The sequence below is a fragment of the Equus przewalskii genome, chromosome 14 (assembly GCF_037783145.1).
Source record: "Equus przewalskii isolate Varuska chromosome 14, EquPr2, whole genome shotgun sequence".
In the NCBI taxonomy this organism is placed as follows: domain Eukaryota; kingdom Metazoa; phylum Chordata; class Mammalia; order Perissodactyla; family Equidae; genus Equus; species Equus przewalskii.
This window is the reverse complement of record NC_091844.1, coordinates 35,086,863-35,104,817: the sequence shown is the minus strand read 5'-3', so window position 1 is coordinate 35,104,817 and position 17,955 is coordinate 35,086,863. Positions and strand designations below refer to the sequence as shown.

Here is a 17,955-nt window from a genome sequence, read left to right as displayed (position 1 = left end):
TTACCCTGCAAGTAACAGAAAATCCACTGCAAACTGATTTAAATAATAAAGGAGATTTATTGGGTCACATAAACGTGAAATTCTCAAAGACTTAGTTTCTTTTCTACAATTTGCCATCAAAGATGATAGCTTCATCCCAAGCCTGGTTCTCTCATGGTCATGGGAGACTTATCAACCATCACTAGGGTTTCTTGCTCCACTCGAAGGGAGAAGAGAGCGCTTCTGCGCCAGTGTTCCAAGCAAGAATCGTGAAGTTCATCCTGATTGTACGAGCCATGAGAATGGGAAGTATTGGCCAGCTTTGTCCAGTCAGCTCAGGGTGGCATGCTTCCTGGAAGCTCTGTAGGCATGGAGAAGTAAATGAAACCCTGAACACTTCAGGAAAGGAGGAGAGAATGGACCCCGGATAGGCAGCCATCAGATGCCCACTGTAGCATAAGGGGATGAGATTACTTCTAAGACACTTTGTTAAATGCAAAAGGCAAGATACAGAGGCATGAGCACAATATGCTACCATTAGTGTAGAAAAGCATGCTTATACATGCACAGACCATTTCTAACAATAATTTTAATCTCACACACATTCATTCGCATGTATACACGTGAAACTACCCACAGGGGAAAAAATAATAAAAAGAAACTAAAGTTCTAAGATTCAATCATATGTTGAATACTTTCAAAAAGTAGCTTAGAACAGAGGGTCCTGGAACGTCATGAGCAATGCATCAACGGCCGCTCCTCCTGTTTTGTCTTCCCACTCTGAAGGATGCTGTTCTTCAGGCTTCTCAGAAATGAAGAGAATTCAGCAGAAGAAAACAAACTAACTTATCATGCAAATGACAAGGTTATAAATAATATATATGTGTTTGCACAAATCAATTTACAAACGACACTTATCCTAAAAGAGTTTTTAAATAATGCCCAAGAGCTAATCACCAGGAACTCCACGAGGTGACATAAATCCATGGATATTTCTTTTCATCCTGAGTCTCAGAAAAACCTAAGGCTGTTCCATCAGTCACTCACTCAAAACTGCAAGGAATCCTTACAGTTTCTGATAGTTTCCTGAATGCCTGCTACTCGGTGAGTATTATATATTCATGGAGTTAGATCATTGGTATAAACTGAGTTTTAGTAAACTGAAGAAAAATTGGAAAAACATCTGTGCTGTAGGAGTGCCCCCCTCCCAGGAAAGGATGAGAGAACTTTACATAGACAGCCTCTAGGGCTACTGAGCAAGAAACCAGCAATGACTTCAAAAACCCATTGCAAATTGCTAGCACAACTTCTGCAAAAAATAAAATTAAAGTGTGTCTGTGTGTGTGTGTGTGTGTGTGTGTGTGTGTGTCATAAAGTGCTACATGCAAGAACTAATTTTTACTATAGATTAGAGAGTTTCAAATGTTTTCATCAGTGGAAAGCATATCAGTAAGGAGAACTGGAGTTAAAAATGCCAAGTGGTCAAAATAAGTAGTTCCCTTGTGATATATGAAAGAGAAGACTTTGCTTGGAAATAACTTGGTATTCGCTCATTCATTCAACAAACTTCCGATTTAATGCCTGCTATGTGCAATGCCTGTGCTGATAGCTCTGATGAAACAGATGCATTAACCACATGGAGAGCGTATAAAAAATACACTTGGAAAGTGGGTAATTATGAAATGTGGGCCAGACAAGAAGGAAAAGTTATAAACACCGATGAGTGCCAACCTCTCATAGGAGGGAAAATATTACAGAGGGGTAACTGTTGCTCATTCAATATTAATTCATCAGGAAATAAATGCGGATGAGGTAAATGGCATACTAATTAAGTGTGTGAGCTCTGGGGTCGCCGCATCCAGATGCAATGTCCACTACAATGCTGACCAGCTGCATTAATTGGCAAAGTTACTTACCTCTGTTCCTTGGTCTATATAAGAGCATGGAATTCGAGTTCTTAGCATGCTTCCCAGCATTTAATGAGTGCTCTTGACAAGTTAGCTATTATTACTACCATTATTATTACTAGATTTTAGTTGAGCCGTTAGCATTATCTGTTTCTCTGCTTTATTTTATTATGCATAGAACAGGATAGACTATTAACAGCTTACTGATATTTTTATTTAAGGGGCGGGGGAAGAAGGAGGAGGGCAGAGAAATTAACTATTTACATTAAAGTTGAGTTTACACATATTTATTCATTAACAGTCCAGAAATTTTACTATTTTCGTATCGCCCTGGCCTCTTACTGTGGACTCTGAGGCATTTGAATGAGCTATGTATTTGGTGAAACAGTTACCTGTAATTTAACAACTCATTTGGTTTGTTCCTACTTTAATTTTGCTCCTAACAAGTTAGGTGATTTTAACCTGCTGCTTCTCTGATCTTCAGGTATGGCTGTAACGCCACCTTTGTGGCACCCATTCAAAGCACAGCACAGTTCTTCTGGTGAGCTTCTTTGGTGGGGCAGTTGGAGAAGGGGAGAAAGAATCAATTTGGAAACAACCATAACTTAGCTGTAAATCAAAGTGGTTTCTGAAAGGCTGATTTTGAAATCCTTCTTTGCATCATCTTACTTCTACCAAACTTGTAATAAAAATGACCTAGAATCTCCCCAAACAACTCTTGGCAATGAGATACAACTCAGTTTGAAAGCTAAAGGACACGAGATCATTTGGATGAGAGATTGTCGTTTGGAAAGCCCTGATCTCCAAGAAGGACGATACGAAAGCTCCAGGGTAAATCACCAGTCCTGGCAACCAAAGGGCTGAGAAGAGGAGCACCAAGACAAAACTGGTAAAGGTGGGAAACGAAGTGACGTGACTCATTCCCGCTGGCCGGTGAGTGACTGACGCCAACCCTCATAGAAAACTGCCTGGATGACGAGGATAACTTTTCTCTGCCAGCCTGAGACTATACATTAAAACAACGTGAGGCGACTCGTGACCATTTTTAACACTGATTAAACCCTCAATGTGCTGTGCCTACATGTATAAGAGAGTATGACTTTGAGTGCCCTGGAATGTATCGTTTAAGAAAACAGTGGGAAATACTATGCAGAAAGGAGGGACCAGTAATAAATAGGAATGAGAAAGATCCCCCCACCACACACACATTCACAGACACAATGTTGGCACTGTATTTATTCCTTAACACTCTCATTTTCTTCTGCAGTCTTTGCTTCTCAGGTTCCCTGGTATATCTCCTAACACACACACACACGCACACACACACACACACACACACGAGAGAAATAGCTAGATCATCTGGATGCATTTAGGGACTGAATTTCCTAAGTGCCAGTGAGATAAACAGACCCTATAATATAGCTGTCACCTGAACAAACCAATGTTTGATCAATGGTCCATTTGCTTGGTGGAGTGTGAACCTTGCTTGAGAGCTGAAATGACAAATATTTGTAAATTATTATCATCAGCTAGCATCAGACAGTTGGTCCATTGTCCTGCGTGGAGTGAATTACAAATTAGGAATCTATATGTAACTGTAAATGGTACCACAGCATGACCAGATCATTGAACAATTGATTCAGCTGCTCCATGCTTTCTGAATAGATCAAATTCCTCTTCCAGAACCCTTGAACCCACACGGGCGTCTCTCCTCCAGAAGCTCTTCACACTGAGGCCAGTACCAGTGGTCTTCAATCATTTTTAATGGTTAAAATCAGCTGAAAAAAAATAAACACGCACCATCAATATACTATACTTGTTAATTTATAAATTAAGAATCACACATTAAATAAAACTTAGAAAAGAATGACCTAAGGTAACATAGATATTTAAAGCAATTTTTATTTTATTAACAATGCAAAAAACCTTTTTGCTCTCACCTAAAATATTAATATATATAGTCCATCACTGAATATTTCTTATTATCATTTAAAGTCTCAATTTTGTTTTAAAATATTGGATTTTATTGTTTGTCCAAACTAAAACAGTTCCTTTGCAAAGATGTGTAAATCTGAATGGAAGAAGCACATGCTTGGTTACACTGATTCGCTTTCAATCACACCCTTTATCAAATTATCAAAGAGTTTTCGCTGAAATTCCGCAAATGAATTTCCATCTTTCCTGTGAAAAAGGAGTCAGAAGGTGTGCCATGTTCATATTGGTCACATTCTCGTTCAAAGCTCACTGACACGCTTCATCTGGAGGATTTTAAAAGAATTAGAAAATATTCGTTTCCAAGTGTTTAAACTGTAGAGATACAAGGAATTTTGTAGGAGACACACATGATTTTTTTCAGAAATAAAAATCACATCAAGTTGGAAATATTTCTAAGTACCATTTTCAAAACGTTTTCCTCAAGGTACCAAGTTTCTTTCAAAAGACAGTTTCTCAGGGCTGGCCCCGTGGCCGAGTGGTTGAGTTTGCGGGCTCCGCTGCAGGCGGCTCAGTGTCTCATTGCTTCGAATCCTGGGCACATACATGGCACTGCTCATCAAACCACACTGAGGCAGCGTCCCACATGCCACAACCAGAAGGACCCACAAAGAAGAATATACAACTATGTTCCGGGGGGCTTTGGGGAAAAAAGGAAAAAATAAAATCTTTAAAAAAAAGAAAAAAAGAGAGTTTCTTCTCCCTTAGTGTCAAAAGCATCATTAGGTAAAGGGAAGGTGCAAAGTGGATGTAAACACCTATGTCACGTGGTCTTCCTCACCATCTTGATTCCTTTTTTGGTTTTTTTTGCCAACTTCTGATGAGATCTGACTGACTAGATCACCATTGCCTTGACCTGTAGAAAGCCCAATGAAGAATTTGTATGAAGAGCAGAAGGCCAACTCTGCCATATGCCTGTTGCTCATTTGTGCATGCCTTGTTCGTACTGTATTATCTTCAGTTTACGATTGCTACAATCTTTTTAAGCTACTGGTCCATTTAGTGAGAATTAATTTAAACTGATTTTATCAGCTATAACTCCCACTTAGGGTGGCATAGGTATAAACTATAAAAGGTCACTATGTGCTGAGTGAGCAAGGAAGGACACTGTGGATGACCCAGAGGTTTGGGGAATTTCCATTCTTTCTTAGAAAGCTCACTTACCACACGAAACTGTGGTAATGAATGAATGAGGCCACATGTGTCAGACCATATACTAAATACTATTAAAGCTTAACTTTTTGCTTATCTTTATTAAAAATACTTACAGGGTCTTATACTTTCTTCCTACACCTACCTCATTGGATCATTTCATACAGCCCACTTTGGGGACTACTGTTCTACACAACTCCTTTGCCTTCAGGGCCTTTGCACATGCTGTTCTCTGACCACTCTGCTATCCTCACCTCCTTTCAATAGTTAGCTACTACTTAGCCTCCAAGTTTCATCTGTAATATTATCTCCTCTTCAAGACATTCCCAGATCTTCACTGTCTCTCTGTGGCCAGGTCTCTCTGTTATAAGCTTCCATAGAATCCTATTGCTTTCCTTTAAGAGCCCTTCACAGCACACAGTTACAGATTTACCTGTGTGATTAAACTCCATGAAGGTAAGGGTCACATCCATTTTCTATTGTCTGTCTAGCCCCTAGCATAGTGTTTCACAAATATTCAACATCCACTGAACATTGGTAGAATAAATAAATGAATGATTGCTAGACTGTGAATCTGGGACTTACTCATATATAAGACATCATAGATCATCTAATTTCACCCCCTTATTTTATTAATAGGAAAACTATGATATAAAAGGGTTATATGTCAGTGAGAATGTGGAGTAAAGGGAACCCTTATATGCCATTGGTGGAATACAAATTGGTAGAGCCATTATGGAAAACAGTATGGAGGTTCCTCAAAAAATTAAAAATTTTTAATTTTTGCCATATGATCCAGCAATCCCACTTTTAGGTATATATTCAAAGGAAATAAAATCAGTTATCTCAGAGAGAAATCTGCATTCCCATGTTCATTACAGCATTATTCACAATAGCGAAGGTGTGGAAACAACCTAAAAGTCTGTCAGCAGATGAACAAATAAAGAAAATGTGGTATGTATATACAATGGAATATTATTCAGCCATAAAGAAGGAGGCAGTTCTGCCATTTGCAACAACATGGTTGAACCTGGAGGGCATTATGCTAAGTGAAATAAGCCAAAGAGAAAAAAATAAATATTGTATGGTATCACTTATCTGTGAAATCTAAAAAAAAAGTATCAAACTCATAAAAACAGAAAGGAGAATGGTGGTTCCTAGGGGCTGGAGGATGTGGGGAATGGGCAGATGTTGGTCAAAGGGTACAAACTCCCAGTTATAAGATTCATAAATTCTGAGAATCTAATGTACAGGATGGTGATTATAGTTAATATTGTATTATATGCTTGAAACTGGCTGAGACTATAACTGTAAGCATTCTCACCACATTAAAAAAAAAAAGGTAACTATGTGAGTGATAGATGTGCTAATTAACCTGATTGCAGTAAATATTTCACAATGTCACATATATCAAATCATCACATTGTACACTTTAAATATATACAATTTTATTTGTCAATTATATCTTAATAAAACAAAAAAAGAAAGTCATGTGGCGTGCCCCAGCTCACACCATTAGTGGATAACAGTAGCTGGAGGAGACCCTGAGGCTGTTGATCTCCAGGGCCAGTGCTTTTTCTATGCATCCCAGAAGACGCTACAGAAAAGCCAGCGTTGGAAATTGCCTTCTTATTCGGATAATCAGACTCCCTGAGATCAAAAGTTTTCTTGAAAGGGCATATAAAATAAATTCACAGGGATAAAGCTTTTTAAAAAAGTAAGACAAAGAAACTAACAGAAAAGTTTTGTAAAGACCATGAACTGGAAATTCATGGAAGAAGAAATACAAATTACCAATTCACATAGGAAGTTATATATAATCTAAGGGAATTATAATAAAATCTAAATTAAAAATATGCTTTTTCCTCCATCAGAGTGCTCAAATTAAGAAAAATTGATTATACCAACCGTGGTCATGAATGTGGGAAGATGAATCCTCTCGTAAATTTTTTGTGGGAGCATAAATTGGTGCAATCTTTTTGAATCAATTTAGCAATATTAATTAACATTTTAAATGTCCACGCCCTGTGACCTAGAACTCTTAGGAACTAAATATACAGGTGTTTGAACAGGTAAGAAAAAATATATTACAAAAAGTCCATTGCAGTATTGTTTATTATAGTGCAAACTGGGATCCAGCCTAAATATCACCAATAGGAAGGGCGTTAAATAAACCACCATTCAACCAAACTATGGAAAATTATGCAGCCATTTAAAGAATGCAGTAGATCTACATGAATTGAGGTGGAATTCAGTGGTTACACTGCTAAATTCTTTTAAATGTATCATATGATTCCATTTGTGTTTTATTTGGTTTCAAATAATTGCTAAACCTTTCATAACACTTCCCTCTGAGGAGGGAAATCATATGGGAGGATAGAGCAGCAGAGACTGCACTTTTTGCTATAGACACTTCGGGATTGTTTCCATTTTTCACAGTCATGTATTTCTTCTGTAATTTAGTTTCCTGCCAAATCATTTGTTGCTCTTGGTTAGAGTCTCTATGCAGACAGGGAAGAGCTCTGTCACGCCCTGCTCCTGGCACTCACGGGGGACCTTTGTGGACTGTGACACCCATGACCATGCTGGGGCACAGGGGGACACCGGCTAAGTTTCTGCAACTTCCCATCAAACACGCCAAGGCAGCCAACTAGACAGATGGCGGAGGACGTTTCCTACACAACCTGAAGCTCCTGAGGCTTAACACGCTTCTCTCAACCGGGCCCACACAGAACCACACACACTCAGCACCGACACGGGCCAAGTCCCACTGCGCTATCGTACTTGGGGACGAGTGCATTTTTTCCACCAAAAGATGTGGAGAATCATGTAGAGCACCCAATGCATCTTTCTGATGTCCCTTCCTACCCCGTGGGTGGGGCAGATCAAATCAGGGGAACGCACATCAGGGGCTCCTTAAGGAGCAATGCAGAGTTCTTCTCGAGTGCTTTTCTATGCGTTCCCTGAATGTGTATTCTTATTACAAGAATTATTATTACATGAATGTGCTAGAGCCCTTGGTGGCGTCAAACTTAATGCAATAAGTAAAGAACCTTATATCCTTACAACCTTGGCCTTTCCTCTTCTCTTCCCCCAGCAAACCATACCTACACTTTAATGTCCATCTGTAATTCCACTCTCTCTCAAACTTTCCTGATCACCTCAGCCTAGCATAACCTCACCTCCTCTAACCCAGAGCTGTTCGTGTTTACTCAATTAAGATGGCTGTCTGGTGACACAGCTTCTCTTGTTTTGTCAGTTATTTAAATCCTTGCTTATTGTTTGATTTATATTTTCTTATTTTCCAGACTGGCAGGGACATTGTGTCAAACTGCTTCATAAGACCCACATACAACCTTGCCGTAACAGACATCTAATACATACTCACAAATTTGAAAAACTAAAAACAAGAAGACCAGGAATTCTATTTCTTTTAGCTTGGTGATTTATGCATGTATGCTTTTTGCTCCCCTTTCAGAGTTTATGTGTACTGTTCACGAAAAGGAATTCATTTAAAATGAATAGTGAAATTCACAAATATTTAATATTAATTTATAAGCCCAAGAAGAGTGAAAAACTATACAGTAGCCGGCAGTGCAAGTTAACAAAGACAAAAAAGGAGAAACGGTTTCAATTCAAGAATGACATTCATGTTTCACATCCAACAAAATATTATGAACAAATGAGGTGAAAACTTAGAAAGATAACTAGGCTTGTCAAATTGAAATAGGTGTGGCGCATGCGTGTTTTAAATTAAAAAATGAAATTCAAGGCTCCTTCGCTTAATGAAGCCAGTTCTTTCATCTTTTAAAATGACAGCTAAAGTCGAAACTGGAGTTTGGGGGGAAAAGGAGATTTAGGACCTCCCTTCAGACATTAATAAACACAACTCCACATTCTAAAACTATTAGACATAATTTGGCATAATTGCCAATCTTTCCTGAGCAAAGACATTCAACTCAGTTGTTTTAACTGCTAAACTCTGTTCACAAAGAGCAACCACCTCAGCTCGAGGCTCAGGGTTCATGCCTTCAGAGATGCAGTGTGAGGAAATATATTCTCGGCCCTGTCTATTAACATAGAATTTTTATTTTCTCAAATTCACCTTAGGAGCAGAACAGAGACACAGATTTGTTGAGAGTAAAAGATATTTCCTATGACGCTGTACTGAAGGAAATCCAGTACAGAGAATGAAGACATTTGGTTTTATTCCCTCTCGGCCAAATTCCACTCTGAGTTTGTTGAATCTTGTAACTGCCTAGACCTCAAAATATTTCACTGTGCAGGTATATGTTTTCTTACAGTGACTTTCTGTCTAGCTTGTCTTATCTGTCTAATTTAGATCTTAACCCCTCAAGGCAGACACCATGTATTTTAGAGCGTTTTCCTTAGAGCAGTATTACGCCGATGAGTTCAGTAAATCTTAAATAGAAATATATCTTTCATCGTCATTCCCTGAGCCCTCCTGTTTGCCACGCGGCCTCCCAATTTCAGCGCATGTGTTTCACTGTCCTTTCCTTAAACTACTGCAGTGGGTAGGAATTTTCTAAGTCAAGTTTTGATTATTCATTGGGAATCTATTCCCTAGTATATAGCAAATGGAAGGAAAGAGGGAGGAACAGAGGGATATATTGATCAATATCAATTATGGTGAAACTAACGGTAAGCCTTTTTTTTTTTTGAGGAAGATCAGCCCTGAGCTAACTACTGCCAATGCTCCTCTTTTTGCTGAGGAAGACTGGCCCTGAGCTAATATCCATGCCCATCTTCCTCTACTTTATATGTGGGACGCCTACCACAGCATGGTGTGCCAAGCGGTGCCACGTCCGCACCCCGGATCCAAACCAGTGAACCCCGGGCCGTGCGAACTTAACCGCTGCGCCACCTGGCCGGCCCCTAATCATTCTTTCTTAATTAAGCAAGACATAGCCTGTTGAGGATCACCACCGTTTGAGAACAACGTATCTAATCTTTCCTATCTTTAAAATATTTTAGAAGTATTCATTTCCTTCCTCCTCACCCCATTTGTCAAAAAAAAAATTTAATCGGTAAGTTAAGACACTCCGATGCTGAATGAATATTTTTTCAAAATGTTTGCTTAGAATATTTTTAAAAATTGTTTTACTTTTGCCCATACTGACAAGCATCAAAACTAACCAGAAAAATAAATGCAGGAAGTCTTTCTCGGTTAGCAGAAAGCTCTCCCTTGTCAGGCAAACGTGCTAATAGATATTTTTTCAGGATAGCTCGAGAACCTTCACGTAGAAGATGCTAGTCCTGTGCTGACTACAGTGCTTACAATGAATCATTGAATAAATTATTACCATCCACGGAGGCTGCCTCCTTGGATAATTAGCAATTTCAATCCAAGAAAGATACTATTAAGTACATTTCGGCTTCACCATCAATAGACAGAACACCGGGGTAAGTAGCTGAATTAGACTGCTTTAAATACTACCTAGAACTTTTATTTTCAATCATATGCTCTTGGAAATTTCTATCTAAAACGATATTACATGTAGTCTTTTTGACCAAACTGAGATTTTATAACACCGAAATGGCATTTCAATATAATTTTAGAAATTTGCCAAATAGAAGACTTTAAGGTAGAATTTATTATATGTACATAAATAAACAGAACGTAAAAAGTGTGCCTACCATCTTCACAGCTTTATTCACCCCAGTTTTGTGTATGCACTTATAATAATTAGAGATGTGAAACATTCCCGCTGGTCACTAATTTGATTATGTCCCTGTCTCTGAATTAAGTGGATGGGTGTATTTCACTTGGGAAATTCAGAGCTCTACTGTTGAAATACAGGTTTTATGACCTCTGTCCTGATCTCTGTTTTGTAGCTTAAAAAGACCAAAAGAAATTTAACACTAGTCAGAAGATTCTCTGAGATTTGCACTCTTGCTGCATTGTGACAAAGAATTAAGCTTAAATAAGAATATAATCAAACGTTTTGCAAGTTCACATTTCAAAATGATTTCTTATTATAAAGAATAATGCAATCAATTTTATATAAAGTATCTCAATTGTTATTTTATAACTACAAAACCCCCCAAAAAACAGAAAAAGTGGTACATAGATATTATTTGCCCCAGATTTGAAATCAAACAGGGGGAATAAATCCTTTTCTCAGGCATGATCAAAAATAGACCTAAATAAAATTTAACCCAATGACTTCTCTAACTTTTTTAACCTTTCACAAAATTCCCAGGAAGGTTACCACCTACAATGACGAAAGAAAAATAATCATTAAAGAATCATTTAACTAGGTCCTTACAATGCATAGTCTCTAAGGTGATTTTCATAAATACACAGGTGTTTAGAAAAGAAATTATTGTAAAATATAAAGCAGAAGTAATTTCTAATTGTGCATAATTAAAACAATAGTACTTTAATAATATGATATTCTCCAAAAAGCTCAAAAAAACATTTTTTTAAATTAGAATCTCATAATAATCATTATGGAAAGGTATATATCCTATATTTGACCACTGGACTTTAAAAAAGAAGTCGTTTTTTTAATGGCTTTGTCTTGCACTCTTACCAATGTATTTTAAAATTAAATGACCAGAAGACATTACTACTGGCAAAGCATTATCAGGAAGGGACCTCGATAAAATGAGTAGTGAGACACTGAATCATTTCTTCTGTGAGTGAAAGTCATAGATCGGCAAAAGTTCTAAAATTATACAATTACAAAAAATAAATCAAATCAGTGTGTCATTTCTGCTTTTCTACATTAATAAATTAACCATGTAACATTGTTCAAAATTATGTCAGTTACGCATATAATAATCTTTTAAATTAATGAAGTGATGAAGCAGTTTGATGACACCCATGATTTACAGGGCTGCTTTTAGCTAATGTTAAAAGCCTTTCATTTAATAAATTGCCCCCTTGAGAAATTACCAAAAATGAATATTTTCTATGCTAAATGTTTCAAGGTTTACACTTTTTCAATATATTAACAAATGGCAAGGGAGACGCATTTTTCAAAATATATCTTCTTTTACATATATTTAATTGAAATTAATTAGTATGTTACTTTAGAAGGAAATGATTATACAAGACCATTTATGAGAATTTTTGTGAAGCAATAAAGCTGAATTTAAACAATGAAATCAATCACATCCTTACAAAATTTGTATGATAAATTGGGAATCGCTTCAAGCTTTTTCATTAAGGAGGCACAATTCTATCAAATCTATGCTCTTAACATATAGCTAGTGCTCTTCACTCTTAGCTTAATCACTCTCAGCTTTTATTGTTTGTTTGCATTATTTATTAAGATTGAAATTATATTACTAATAAGGCTTCATAATTTTTGTAACAATTTCTGTTTTGTTCACTTTCATCTAAGCGTTTCTTCACGAATAGTTAAATATAATTTTAGCTCCAGTATACTTCTCAGTTCAATCATGAATACCAACAATCAGAGCTTACAATCAAAGGATATCATTGCCATTGTCTTCTGGTTTTATGTGGCCTCAGAGACTTATCTGAATATGAGAGAAATAATGTCTTATGGAGAGATGTTATATAAGTTCGTTAGGAAAGCAAAATAGATTTCAGTCAAGCTAGGATATGCTTGCATGTGATAACAGCAAGAAAGAAAAGGAACTAAATAGAACTAGCAAAGAAAGCCTGAAATTGATGTTCCCTGTGCTTATGAATTTGCTTTCGTAATGTGGAGGCTGATTTTTATTCCATTTCTGAATTTGTAATGTGCCTAGTACATTGGGCCAATTTCTTTTCAAAGCATTTGCAGCTCCAGCCCTGAAAACAAGAATAATTAATTCGTGCTTCTTGAGTCCATTGGGTGTAATTTTAGGCAGGCAGATGTCAAGGAAATAATTTTTAGAATTCTTATAATCGATGGCAATGTAATGGAGAATAGCCTGTTGGCATTTCAAATGATTTTAAGGAATTTCAAACTTTCATCAATGAATTTTTAATGTGTACTAATAATGAATGCTCATGGGTTTGTAGTTTATGCACAGTGAAACAGAACTTGAAGCATATTATTATTTTCCTTTAAAAATGGCTCGAAGAAAGTAAAAAAGTGTTGCAAATTCAAGATTTTCAGTTCTTTTATAATATATAACTGCATCAACTAGTTACGAATACAATTATTTGAGTGAGCCACATTTTCAAGAGTTAATAAAGGAAATTGAAAAGAATCAGTGGTCTTTCAAACATACATACGAACATTTGCAGGAGGATCCCATTTACTATAACAGCTACATTTAGACTCCTGACTCTCACTTCCCTGATGGGGTGGCACAATCTGCTGAAACCTCCTTGCATTTTGGAGAAATATCACATGAGACTTGGGATGGCAAATTGCAAAATACTACATATCTCAAAGTCTGAAATATCTGACGCAGTTAGCACTGATACTGAACTCTTTATTATCATTGAGATTATTTCTAGGAAGTACCTTCAATGAGTACAAAATTATATGGGTACAGAAATTGATTAAACTCCTTGCCTGGATGAACTAAAACCTATTGAAATCACAACAAGAGGGATGGAAGGGATATCAAGAACTCTCATAGGATCTATGATTCTCAACAGAAGGGCAGCCAACGCTATTTAGGGAAAGACAATTTTGAAATAAAAGCTTAACTTTTGGTGGATTAAACCTCATGTTCTGATCCACACTAACTATAGGAAATATGACGTTACATCTCCGGACCTTAGTTTTATCTATTCTTGAAGTGGAATCATGGTATCTATTTTTAGCCAGAACTATAGCATCTTTTTTTCTCTACTTCTGTGGAACTGTAGAAAACAATGAAATAACATATGAAAGCATTTTTAATTCTTTGAAAGAATTGGGCTATGTAGACCTGAAATTTTGCAATTTTCTAAGCCTTTGAAAGTAGATGATGGTGTAAAAGCTTACAGATTAAAAGTATAATTATAATATATGTTTATACTTATATATACAGATTAGAAATTTTTATGTGATTTTTATGGCAGATTTTCTTTTTTAAGTATGTTCAATTGGACTAATAAATTTATATTCCCTGTGCAAATTCCAATAAAATGCCAGAGGAAGAGGACAGAAACTTTCCCCAGCAGTAGAAGAAAAGCTTTATTTTTTCCCTCATCATGTTCTAAATGGAAACTCAATGGAAACTTTACATTTTAAGTTTACTTCTCATAGAAACAGATGTACAATGGCCGAGAAGTTTAAAGATGTGTCTGCACTCTCTCCATTTTCAAAGTTGTACTTCGAAAGTCGGCAAATCTTTTAATTTTTACAACATAGAGAACAGCAAATCTGCTGCTGTTTTTCCAAACAGAATGCACTATGGCTCACAGACACAGATCCCATAAAATGCTCTATTTATTGGTGAAGCATTAACAGTGTCTCTTATTTTACTCCTGTGACCCTCTTTGACCATTAGTCACACATTCCAATTGAGCAGATGCCACTAAAATTTCCCTTAGGTATAAGGAGAGAGAAGAGCCTACTTGGTCATCGACCTCTCCCTTCCAGCTCCCCTGTTGTCACAACCAGTGGCTTCCAATTCGTCGCCCCCAGGGCCAGACAATCTGGCTGAGAAGACGAAGGCAGGCAAGGCCAGCCATGAGGATCAGAGCAAGCTCCCTGCCTCACCCAGACTCCCCACTTCTACAATCAAAGCCTCAACAAGTACCATCGCCATCCCCTGAACCAGCACTTCTCAAAATGTAGTGCACACAGCACCGGGCGATACCCAGAGCAATGTGTATTGACTTGGTTTTTATTTTATTTATTTTTACTATTACTTTCTGTTCTTAGCAGTGGTATTGCAATCTCATTTATGAGAATGACATAAAATTCCCTTTTAAAATACATGTAAATATATTTTAAAGGAGATTTAAAGAAAATTATGCAAATAATAGCACGGGGAGACAAAGATATAGCAATGATCGTGAAAGTGATTTGTGAATAGTTGAAGATGAGAAAACACTGAGCCAAAGCAAGCAGAAGCCGTTGAGAAGGAAGAGCAGCCACGCTCCCCTTTCAGCTGGATGTTTATAACAATAAAAAGGCTTCAACGGTAAAGCGCCTTCCCGTATACTTTTATTCGATCTCTTTACGGCACTAGCACAGTAGATAAGCTACATCATTATCACCATTTTACAGATGGCGAAACTGAGGATAGGAAGGCTCCAGTGATTGCCTGAAAGTCACACAGCTATTTAAGTGCTGGGAGAGAAACGTGAAGCCTTCAAAACAAGGCTTTCTGCTCCAAATAGAATACACTTACAGCTTAACACACTATTCATTTACAAAGGTCACGTGGGGACTCCAGAGTGAAGTAGCGCCTTTGTGTTCAATTTGTGCATTCCCTCACCAAGCAGCATTTCAGTACCTTTTCCTGCTGTACAACAGACATAATAGGAAGATTCCTTTTGAGCAATATAGGATATGAACCCAACTGAACTAATTAGTTCACAGCGGTGTTAGGAGGTTAACTAGCTGATGGTGATAAAACACTGTATCGACAGAAAATGCCACATTAAATGCCCCAAATTACCATTACTTGTATCACCATTCAGTATTTATATTCAACGAAGTTGCAGGTAAAGAAAAAATATGAATATCCTGCAGTTATTAAGCTTCTGATCAGTCCTTGGAGAAATGATATTTAATCCTATCTGTCACACTTGTGAGGACGTCCGTATGTGTCAGGAGGGCTGATCAGTCAGGTCGTCCATAGACATTTAGAGACAAGCAAACACATATATTCAGGAGATGCTGCCACTTTGTTGTTTTATAGGAAAAAAGACATATTAAAATAAACCCTTGATTTGCCACTGCGTTTGTTGTAAAAACAAACAGAAGTCATAGTTTCTGAAAGCAAAATTTGTAGCTTCAATTGCAAATTTAGTCGTCTGAGTCTGTACACGGAGACCACAAATTGCATGACATCCTTAAATTAAAAGGATTCCTCAGAAATGTAAATATTTGTGCAGGAAAAGGTATATGCTCAGCGCCAAGTCAAAGTTACATAAATATGTAGAAAGCCGATGAAGTGTCCAACATCACGAGCCAGTCAAATGCATTCAAGACCTCAGCATAGAAGGCCGTTCTTTCTGATGGGCAAACAATGGATAAACAAGATATATCATAGCCCTGTGGTTTTCCAATAAAATAGCCAATCTCAAGTTTCTCTGACAGGAAATTTGACTTGGTTTTTCATAACAATACTGTTTTACAGTATGATTTATATTTTTTCAAAGGTACAAAAACTCTGCTTGTTTTAATAGTGTGCCCTTGCGTTTTTCTAAGAGGGTATTTCCTTTAGAGATACAGACAACGTCAATTTTTTACAAGATAGGCATGGGATCTGAAAATAAAGTTCTGAAGCATAGAGAAATGTAACCTAAACTCAAAGTGAAAGCTAGAGACCACTTACGCAAGCGTAATTATCTCAACCCCCAGACCTTTCAAGCCGAAATTAGTGAGCATTTTCATTTTCCATGTGCAATCACTTACTGTCCTTTCCCCCGCTATTAATGTTTCAAGAAGCAAGGGCATTTAAATGAAAAAAGAAAAAAAAAACTCTCTGCTAATTTGAAGCTGAGAATCCAATTCACTAAAATTGACAAAAGTGTCGTCTTGATAACTGCCATTTTCCGATAACACAGCTTCGCAGGAGGGAGCCAGTTAATGTGACTCTAGGCTGAGGCTCCGCATCCGTGGAAAGTAACGTCTTTCATGGCAAGGAGTTATTTTTCAGGACTTTGAACAAGGGCCTCTTGTAGATAAAACTATGCAGAAAGCTCCTTTGTGAATGACCCTATCTGAACACTTTTCCACTCACTTCAGTGATATTTTGGCACCTGACGAGTCTTTTAAAAACCCCCGATGATGAATTGTTACATGACATGCAAACAGCTCGAAACCTGCCAGCTTTGAGAAGCTCAGGACAAGTAACTCACCTGTTCCCAAGAGTCCCGGTTCTGATTAGACAAGGAGAGGAAAACGATGAAAGGTTCTATGGCGAGTAAGTGTGCTTCACTTAGTATTTAGGATCCATTTTACCAAATCGGGGAGAATCGACCCAGTCGGCGGCGCATAGTCATCTCTCCCGAGCCGGGACAATGATTCATAGCCGGACTGCTTATAACTGTAGTTTTCCCCTCTTCTCAAAGCAGCTGGCGAACTCTTCAAAAGGATCCCTCTCACAAAGTCACAGTGAGACAGTTGTGAGCTGTTAAGCTGTCAAGCCTATCCATATACACCGAGAGTGAGTAACTGCCGAAACAAAACCTGCCCGTGGTCGGGACGTCAGAGCTAAGCCAAGAGCTGACAACCACCCGGAGGTGCCCAAAGGCAGAGGCCAGGGCGGCTCCCCGCAAAGGAGAAGGAAGGAGGCGAACCGTTGTCGGCCATGTGTTACCTCCATCCCTTGACGCGGGAGTGAGCCTGGTCCCTCTGGGCTTGTGTTAGAGCGGGGCAGACCTGAGCACGTCCGTAATTCGGGTTGAAAGCGTGTTCCAGAAGCTCACCAAACGCCTCGGCTTTTTCGACCCCTTCTCCTGTTCCCCTCCCCTGTCAAGACCACCAGCCCCCTCTCCCTCTCCGCCGCTGGGCCTCAGAGTGCTTAACCTTGACAGGGGTAGAAGAAAACCTCATGTTGTGGGGAGAGGGAAGGGCGAGGGCCAAGCGCTTTTTGCAACGCCATTTCTTCTCTTCATTATTACCAAATAATAGCAGTTTTATTCAAAGCATTTATTGAGCAGCTCCTACATGCGGGCCACTGAAACTAAACAGAAAACAGCAAAAACCATCAAGACGTGAGGAAAGGATAATGGGGCTACGGAGTCTTTGGTGGGGGGGGGGGGGCGGCGAGGAAGGGCAACCAAGCCCAGAATCAAGTGGGTTGCAGATTAATCTCGAAGGAAGAG

At 38.1% G+C, this 17,955-nt stretch overlaps 1 long non-coding RNA gene across 1 annotated transcript; it reads right to left on the bottom strand.

The window, feature by feature from the left end:
- Positions 1-2,160: 2,160 nt before the first annotated feature.
- Positions 2,161-17,444, bottom strand: LOC139075748 (uncharacterized). The gene is made up of 2 exons (XR_011526503.1): positions 16,987-17,444; positions 2,161-3,664 (listed from the first exon to the last, which is right to left on the bottom strand). It is a non-coding gene; the product is annotated as an uncharacterized lncRNA (long non-coding RNA).
- Between the last annotated feature and the right edge of the window lie 511 nt (positions 17,445-17,955).